Source organism: Mixophyes fleayi, chromosome 7 (assembly GCF_038048845.1).
Source record: "Mixophyes fleayi isolate aMixFle1 chromosome 7, aMixFle1.hap1, whole genome shotgun sequence".
In the NCBI taxonomy this organism is placed as follows: Eukaryota; Metazoa; Chordata; class Amphibia; order Anura; family Limnodynastidae; genus Mixophyes; species Mixophyes fleayi.
In genome coordinates this window covers 16,974,981-16,981,760 of record NC_134408.1, presented here as the reverse complement: position 1 = coordinate 16,981,760, position 6,780 = coordinate 16,974,981, and the positions used below count along the sequence as shown (strand labels likewise).

The 6,780-nt window shown below is 42.1% G+C and overlaps 1 protein-coding gene across 1 annotated transcript in view; it reads left to right on the top strand.

Annotated features, from left to right (window-relative positions):
- LOC142097386 (NXPE family member 4-like) overlaps nt 1–6,780 on the top strand; it is a 175,505-nt gene that overhangs the window by 22,720 nt on the left and 146,005 nt on the right. The gene's annotated exons all lie outside the window — the stretch shown is intronic.

Below are 6,780 nucleotides of genomic sequence, written 5' to 3'. Positions count from 1 at the left end.
GGGAAACCCCCTGCCCAGTATTAACACTCTGTGACAAAATGTGTGCTGCAAAAGCCAGCCAGGCACATTTATTTAAATGGAAATCCTAAATGCAGCTTTGTAATTTTATAGAAAAATATACTTTGGTATAATTTGAAATAATAGTGCAAACAATACAATACAGTAATAAAACAAGTGTGGATGAAAGTGGCGCACCACTTCTTACTATGCACACCAAGTTAACACAAAAACTCGCAATAAATCAATAACAGCATACAATATAATATAATATATAACAATATAACCATTAACTGTCACAGCTTTATACACATGAAAAAATATATCAGATATCTTACTTGCTCCTGATACTGTGAATATCTTGCAGGGTGAATTTATATATTTTCCCTTATAGCCCTACAATGTACTGCCAAACACACACAGCAGTATTCAAACACACCACACAAATAGAGCAGTGCACTGCAAGTTGGGGCCCTTCTGTATGTATGCAGCATGGCATGGAAACATCATGTGTCCAGTTTGCAGATTTTGGAGATCTTTAAATCACTTGCAGTGAGGTACAGCAGTCACAGTATGCAGACCCTCCTCTAGCAACAACTGTAAAATCCTTTCTAATTTGTATCCTGGGACTTGTAGTTCCACAAGTGCTGATTAGACACACACTTGGTGCATATTTACCTGCCCACCCATCTATCCCTAACTCTTCAGCCCTTGTGGCCAGATATAGTCCAAACCCCACTTGAACAACAACAGATAGATAAAAATAACCAGTAACTTATCTGCACCAGTGTGTCACAGGTCTGAACTTGATTATCTCCAAAATGGCTGACTTGTAGAATGTCCCTTCTTCAGAGATGCATGCAAACCTCCTCCTACAGCTTCAAACTGTGGCTTCCAGCAGGTTCTGTTCAGAACTGCACCGAGCTTTGATATCTCTGCAGACTGCTCTCTCTGCTCAGATCACTCATCCAGTGCCCTTCTGCCTAGGGTCACCTATCTGAACTGGTCACACAGCTCAGTCTCTCCCAGGATGCTCCTCTCTCCCTCTCTCTCTCCGCCCTCTGGTTTCTCAGTCTTCTTAGGCTCCGCCCCCTCTTCATAACAGCTTTCTGGGAGATGTAGTTCCTTCTCCTTGACTGGTAAATCGCTATATGCATCTCTTTTCTTACTGATGCAATTGTGATTATTAGCCCCTGGGTGCTCAAGTCCAACTGCAGCATCCCCAGGGGTTACATTTAAATTGTAAAAAAAAAAACGACAACAAATGAACTATCAATACAACTCAACTTTTACACTATAAATACACACTTCTCAAGCAATAGAACACAAATGCAACCTGCATAGCTTTCAGAACCGGAAATAGGGGATCCGTAACCATACTGACAATCAACATACACAATGCCACATTTTAATTTTGTTTCAGACACACTGTTAACACTACCCAGAAGTGTAGCAACTACGAGTTTTAAAAATCAGTTACTTACAAATCCGTGGTCCCCTCATTTAAATACTATATGATTTTCAGTTCTGGAAAAGTTTCGCTGCATTTCAATAAGGTGTTAGTAAATTGTTAAATGTATTCAATTTGTCATTTTTTTTTTGTATCAACCCCATCAGACATGAAAGAACCCGAGTGCACAGGGAAATCATTTTTTATTTTTGTTTCACAAAGCATCTTTCCATTTTATTGATTTTATATAAATGACAGAAGTAATTAAGAAGTAAAGTTAGATCATTGAGTGGTAACAGAAGGTCTTTCATATATTCAGATGTTTAATGACCTGAGAAACAAAGGACAGGTGAGGACAGAGTAATTACCTGCCCCAAAAGATGCAGCCCCTGTAACCGCTGTGACTCTCTCCCTAGAAACAATAAACTGTACACACTGTACAGTCTACCAGGGTCTGCGTTCTCTGCATTCAGATATTTGAGGTCCTTCATCATTATCATCATCAACATTTATTTATATAGCGCCAGCAAATTCCGTAGTGCTTTACAATTGGGAATAAACATTAATAAAACAATATTAGGTAATACATACAGACAGAGAGGTGAGAGGGCCCTGCTCACTAGCTTACAATCTATAGGACAATGGGAGTTGGAAACACAAGGGCACGTGCTACATCATATTGCACACTGGACCAGTTAGAATGCAAAGGTAAAAAGTATTAAGTGGGCTGTGTGATCAGTCACACAGCAATGTTGGTCAGAGGGTTGTTGCCTTGTGTTAGCTGTGTAGAGGGTGATAAGGGGGTAACCTAGGGAGAATAACGTTAAGTGGTTCAGCTGAAACCTGTGTGAGGAGCCATCTTTTTGCACACTTTTCACTATACATATATATATATATATATATATATCATATATATATATTGGCCCCAGGGCCATCTTAACAACATTATGGGCCCCCGGGCAAAGCAGTGGACCAGGGCCCCCTAGATATAGATATATAGATGTATACAGATACAGATATAGATATAGATATATAGAGATATAGATAGATGTACTTGCTCAGTGACCCTTGTAGGTTTTTTTTTGCAGGTTTTTTTTTCTTATGCAGGATTATTTATTCTCATTAAGAGTCGTGCCTATGGGGCCCCCCTTTCCCGTGTGGCCACTGGGCAGCTGCCCATTGTGCCCAATGGAAAAGATGGCCCTGATTGGCCCCAATGCTAACCAAATAAGTACCATCAGCTGGAGAGGTCAATGCAGAATCAGCACCCACAAAAAATACGTCCTAAAATGCCTCCATATCCAATTGTGTTGCAATTATGTGAATATGGCCTTGTGGTACTCTGTATAATATATCCAGGAGCTGTGTATTCAGTCTCACTGCCAGGTGAGGTCTAGAGATGACATCACAAAGCAGTACAATGCATCATAATAGCCACATGCAACAATGCAGCCCCCTGTATATAAAGGTCACCACTCCTGCTGCTGGTTTAGATATTGAGCAGCGATGGAGAGACGTACTGAGAGCAAAAGTTGGTGGAGGAGAATATGGGAGACCCTTAGGAGTAGAAACACCGAGCCAGATCCCAACTTTCTGTGCATTAATGGAGCCACATCTACTCTGATAAATATATACCAAGGCCACGCAGAGAAAGGAGAAAATGAGGTTTCCATGCTGGAGAACACCAAGCTGGAGAACACCAAGGTCCAGGAAGGAAGAGCATTGCAATGTCTTGGATTCAGAACATCAGAAACAGACATTACAGGAAGACCATCTGTGCCCTACAGAACCGCCCTCCAAATTCCATCACTTAAGTAAGGAGGACTTAATAAAACTAATGATTCAGCGAGACAGAGAAGCTGAAGAGAAGGTGGGCCGTCTACAGCAGCTGGAGAACCGCGTGCAGGAGCTGGAGGGATACGTAAACCAGCTCCTGCTACGTGTTCTTAACAACGCTCCAGCGCTGCTTGAATCATCATTGTAGATAGAAGACCGCTGATTGATTGATCTCCCGTTATGACCTCGGCCTGGATACCGGATTACGCTTGACCTCTCGTTTCCCTGACTTCGGCCTGTATCCTGGTTTAAGCTTGACCTCTGCCTGGTCCCTACTTCGCCTAAATAAAGACATTGTACTTTAAACTTCTGTTGCTGCTTCCTGAATTCGCTAGGAATCATAACATTTATAAATAAATGCTATTTATTAATTGATGTGTCATTTGTGATTCAGAGTTGTTTGGTTGATAGCATCATCATCATCAACATTTATTTATATAGCGCCAGCAAATTCCGTAGCGCTTTTCAATTGGGAACAAACATTAATAAAACAATACTGGGTAATACATACAGACAGAGAGGTGAGAGGGCCCTGCTCACAAGCTTACAATCTATGGGACAAAGGGAGTTGGAAGCACAAGGGCACGTGCTACATCATATTGCACATTGGTCCAACTAGAATGTAAAGGTTAAAGTATTGAGTGGGCTGTGTGATAAGTCACACAGCAATGTTGGTCAGAGGGTTGTTGTCTTGTGTTAGCTGTGTAGAGGGTGATAATGGGGTAACCTAGGGAGACTAACGTTAAGTGGTTCAGCTGAAACCTGTGTGAGGAGCCATCTGTTTGCACGCTTTTCATTATATATACATATATATATATATATATATATATATATATATATATATATTAGCCCCAATGCTAACGAATTAAGTACCATCAGCTGGAGGGGTCAATACAGAATCAGCCAATCAGAAGCTGCTGAATAGCGCTGCTAACAGACATCATCACATTCACCGGCCTCCAGCACCCACAAAAAATGTGTCCTAAAATGCCTCCATATCCAATTGTGTTGCACTTATGTGAATATGGCCTTGCTGTACTCTGTATAATATATCCAGGAGCTGTGTATTCAGTCTCACTGCCAGGTGAGGTCTAGAGATGACATCACAAAGCAGTACAATGCATCATAATAGCCACATGCAACAATGCAGCCCCCTGTATATAAAGGTCACCACTCCTGCTGCTGGTTTAGATATTGAGCAGCGATGGAGAGAAGTACTGAGAGCAAAAGTTGGTGGAGGAGAATATGGGAGACCCTTAGGAGTAGAAACACCGAGCCAGATCCCAACTTTCTGTGCATTAATGGGAGCCACATCTACTCTGATAAATATATACCAAGGCCACGCAGAGAAAGGAAGAAAATGAGGTTTCCATGCTGGAGAACACCAAGCTGGAGAACACCAAGGTCCAGGAAGGAAGAGCATTGCAATGTCTTGGATTCAGAACATCAGAAACAGACATTACAGGAAGACCATCTGTGCCCTACAGAACCGCCCTCCAAATTCCATCACTTAAGTAAGGAGGACTTAATAAAACTAATGATTCAACGAGACAGAGAAGGTGAAGAGAAGGTGGGCCGTCTACAGCAGCTGGAGAACCGCGTGCAGGAGCTGGAGGGATACGTAAACCAGCTCCTGCTACGTGTTCTTAACAACGCTCCAGCGCTGCTTGAATCATCATTGTAGATAGAAGACCGCTGATTGATTGATCTCCCGTTATGACCTCGGCCTGGATACCGGATTACGCTTGACCTCTCGTTTCCCTGACTTCGGCCTGTATCCTGGTTTAAGCTTGACCTCTGCCTGGTCCCTACTTCGCCTAAATAAATACATTGTACTTTAAACTTCTGTTGCTGCTTCCTGAATTCGCTAGGAATCATAATATTTATAAATAAATGCTATTTATTAATTGATGTGTCATTTGTGATTCAGAGTTGTTTGGTTGATATCATCATCATCAACATTTATTTATATAGCGCCAGCAAATTCCGTAGCGCTTTTCAATTGGGAACAAACATTAATAAAACAATACTGGGTAATACATACAGACAGAGAGGTGAGAGGGCCCTGCTCACAAGCTTACAATCTATGGGACAATGGGAGTTTGAAAACAAGGGCACGTGCTACATCATATTGCACATTGGTCCAACTAGAATACAAAGGTAAAAGTATTGAGTGGGCTGTGTGATCAGTCACACAGCAATGTTGGTCAGAGGGTTGTTGTCTTGTGTTAGCTGTGTAGAGGGTGATAATGGGGTAACCTAGGGATATTAACGTTAAGTGGTTCAGCTGAAACCTGTGTGAGGAGCCATCTGTTTGCACGCTTTTCATTGTATATACATATATATATTAGCCCCAATGCTAACAAATTAAGTACCATCAGCTGGAGGGGTCAATACAGAATCAGCCAATCAGAAGCTGCTGAATAGCGCTGCTAACAGTCATCATCACATTCACCAGCCTCCAGCACCCACAAAAAATACATCCTAAAATGCCTCCATATACTATTGTGTTGCACTTATGTGAATATGGCCTTGCTGTACTCTGTATAATATATCCAGGAGCTGTGTATTCAGCCTCACTGCCTGGTGAGGTATAGAGATGACATCAGTACAATGCATCATAATAGCCACATGCAACAATGCAGCCCCCTGTATATAAAGGTCACCACTCCTGCTGCTGGTTTAGATATTGAGCAAAAAGACATGGAGAGTGTGGGTGTGAGGAAAAGCCGTTTACGGAGGATGTGGGAGGCCTTAAGGGGCAAACAGAACAACACGCCGAACCCAGAATTCACGTGTATTAACGGCACCCATATTTATTGCGAAAGATATAAGCCATGGACACCCCGCAGGCAAAAAAAATGGTGGCAGGTAGGAAGAACAACACTGAACAACAGCAAGAAGGAGGACCTGCCAGCAGATCCCCAGGAGATGATAGCGGTAGATGACATCAATGACATGGAGGAGGAAGAACATCTGTCCCCTCCAGAACCGGCCTCCAAGTATAATCATCTAAGTAAGGAGGAGCTGATAACACTAATCAAGCAGCGAGAAAGAGAAGATGAAGAGAAGAAGGCCCATCTACACCAGCTGGAGAACCGCGTGCAGGAGCTGGAGGAACATCTCAACCAGCTCCTGCTACGCGTGATGAACAACGCTCCAGAGCTGCTGGAAACATCAATGTAGAGAGAAGAAGGCCGCTGATTAGAAGACAGCTGATTAGAAGACCGCTGATTAGAAGACCGCTGATTAGAAGACCGCTGATAATTGATCTATAGTTAGGACCTCTGCCTGGTCCCTAATAAGTCTAAATAAAGAAATTGTACTTTAAACTTCTGTTGCCGCTTCCTGAATTTGCTAGGAATCCTAACATTTATAAATTAATGTTATTTATTAATTGATGTGTCATTTGTAATTCAGAGTTGTTTGGTTGATATCATCATTATCAACATTTATTTATATAGCGCCAGCAAACTCCGTAGCACTGTACAGTTAAC